This window comes from Schistocerca americana, unplaced genomic scaffold (genome assembly GCF_021461395.2).
Source record: "Schistocerca americana isolate TAMUIC-IGC-003095 unplaced genomic scaffold, iqSchAmer2.1 HiC_scaffold_454, whole genome shotgun sequence".
In the NCBI taxonomy this organism is placed as follows: Eukaryota; Metazoa; Arthropoda; class Insecta; order Orthoptera; family Acrididae; genus Schistocerca; species Schistocerca americana.
The window spans coordinates 50,001-52,500 of record NW_025726186.1 but is presented as its reverse complement, the minus strand read 5'-3'; the positions used below and the strand labels follow the sequence as shown (position 1 = coordinate 52,500).

Sequence of the window (2,500 nt, the reverse complement as noted above, 5' to 3'; positions counted from 1 at the left end):
TTGAGATCGGTCGGGGTGAAGAGCCGGCGTCCCGCCTCGGAGCAGCGAGCTCGCTGCCTGACGCGGGCGAGGCCGCTGCGCCGCCCGTCGACGCAGCCGAGGACTTCGCGGCCGACACCACCGGGCCGCCGCCGGAGGGGCCGACTGACGCCGCCATCTGGGAGCATCTGGCGGGGCTACCTGCTTCCGCCCAGCGTTTCTCTGCCCTGGATCGAGTCATTGGTCTGGGGCGGGGCACGCCGCCCGATGTCATCCTGGGCATGCTCCCGGATGCCCTTGCGTCGGTCGGGTCCAGGGGGGAGAGGTCGATCACCAGGACACAGCGGCCGCGCCAACCATCCAAGCGGCCGCCTGCCGCCCCGCCGCTGCAGAAGCGCAAGCGGCGCCGCTGGGAATACGCGCGGACACAGGACGCCTTCCGTAGGTCGCGTGCACGTTGCGTGCGCGGCTTGCTGGACGGCACCCTGCTGCAGCCGCCACCCGACATCCCCGGTCTGCTGGACTTCTGGGCGGACCTCTTCACGAAGAAGCCGATCTCCACCGCCGGCTTCATCCGTGACCGCCTTCTCCCGCACTCGGAGCCTGTCGCTCCTGAGTGCCTATGGGGGCCGGTCACACGTGAGGAGGTCGCTGCTGCCTTGCCGCCCAGGGGATCGGCAGCCGGGCCGGACGGCCTGACTCCAGCGGAGCTGCGGCGCCTGCCGCATGAAGTCCTGGTGAAACTCTTGAACCTCTTCCTCCTGGCCCGCGCCCTCCCCGAGCGTCTGCTTCGCGCCCGGACGTCACTTCTCCCCAAAACGGCTGCACCAACATCCCCCGCTGACTTTCGCCCCATTACGGTCTGCTCGGTGTTGGCGCGGACCTTTCACAAGGTTCTCGCGTCACGCCTGATGCGTGCATGTGCTGTGGACGAACGTCAGCGGGCATTCATCCCCCGGGATGGGATGTTGGAAAACACCTTCATCTTGGACACTGCTCTCACCGACGCAGTCCGCTCCTGTCGCTCTGTTTTTGTGGCATCGATCGACGTCTCTAAAGCGTTCGATTCGGTGGACCATGCCGCCCTCCGCCCCGTGCTGAGGGCTCATGGCCTGCCGGATTGCTTTATTGAGTACGTCGAAAGGTGTTACGAGGGTAGCACGACGGTGATAGCGGGCGGCGCCGACGTGGGCGTGCCCCTGCAGCCGGCTAGGGGTGTGCGTCAGGGTGACCCCCTCTCCCCCCTCCTTTTCAATTTTGCGGTGGACTATGTTTTGAGTCAACTTCCCTCCCACATCGGAGCTCGGATCCTTGGTCGCAGAGTTAACGCTGCGGCCTTCGCAGATGACGTCCTGCTTTTTGCATCGACCGCGAGGGGATTGCAGTCCCTCATCGACGCAGCCGTCGCAGCCCTCGCCCATCTGGGGCTGCAGATCAACGCCCGGAAGTGTTTCACCCTCGCCTTAGTCGCGTCTGGGCGCGACAAGAAGGTGAAGGTCGACGCCGACGTTACCTTCAAAGCGGGCAACGCCACCGTGCCCGCTCTACGTGTGGGTGAAACCTTCCGGTACCTGGGACTGCAATTCTCCACCGCTGGTCGCTGCGTTTTCAACCCACGACGCCACCTGGTGGAGCAGCTGGACGTCATCTCCCGAGCTCCGCTCAAGCCGCAACAGCGCCTCCACGCCCTCACCACCGTACTTCTGCCGGGCCTGTACCATGGGCTGGCCCTCAGCCGCACCCGAGTGGGTGCGTTGAAAGCGGCAGATGTCACCATCCGTGCCGCCGTCAGGAGATGGTTCCGCCTTCCGGCGGACACTCCCCTGGGCTACTTCCACGCTCCTGTAGCCCAGGGAGGCCTCGGCATCCCATCATGCCGATGGATGGGGCCAACACTTCGCCGGTCCCGTCTCCTGGCGCTGAAGAGGATTGGGCCAGCCGCCGACGGTGCAGGCCGGGACGAGGTGCAGCGTGAGATTGAGGCGCTGGAGCGGCATCTTATGTGGGAGGGCCACCTCCTCAAATCGTCGACGCAGGTTGGAGAGATGTGGGCCGCGCGCCTGCACGTTGCCTTTGACGGTGCGGCGCTGTCATCTTCCGCCGCCGTCAAGGGGCAACACCAGTGGGTCGCTGACACCAGTCGCCTGCTATCTGGGCGTAACTTCATCGACGCTCTCCGCGCCCGCATCAACGCCTTCCCCACGAAGGCACGGCGCAGTCGCGGGCGGGAGGCGGACACCAGATGCCGCGCGGGCTGCCAGGCCGTAGAGACCGCCAACCACGTGTTACAGGCTTGCTTCAGGACGCACGGGTCCCGGGTTAAGCGGCATGACGCGATCGTGCGCTATGTCGCCCGTGGACTCGCGCAGAGGGGCTTCAATGTCTCTGTGGAGCCCCACCTCCGCACACCTGAGGGAATCCGCAAGCCTGACGTGGTGGCGGTTAAAGACGGCATCGCCCGCGTCATCGACGCCCAGGTAGTCGGAGACCATCTCCGGCTCGACTGGTGTCACTCCGAGAA

The 2,500-nt window shown here is 65.8% G+C and overlaps 1 pseudogene; it reads left to right on the top strand.

Moving 5' to 3' along the window:
* Positions 1 to 2,500, top strand: part of LOC124583295 — a 7,376-nt pseudogene that overhangs the window by 2,991 nt on the left and 1,885 nt on the right.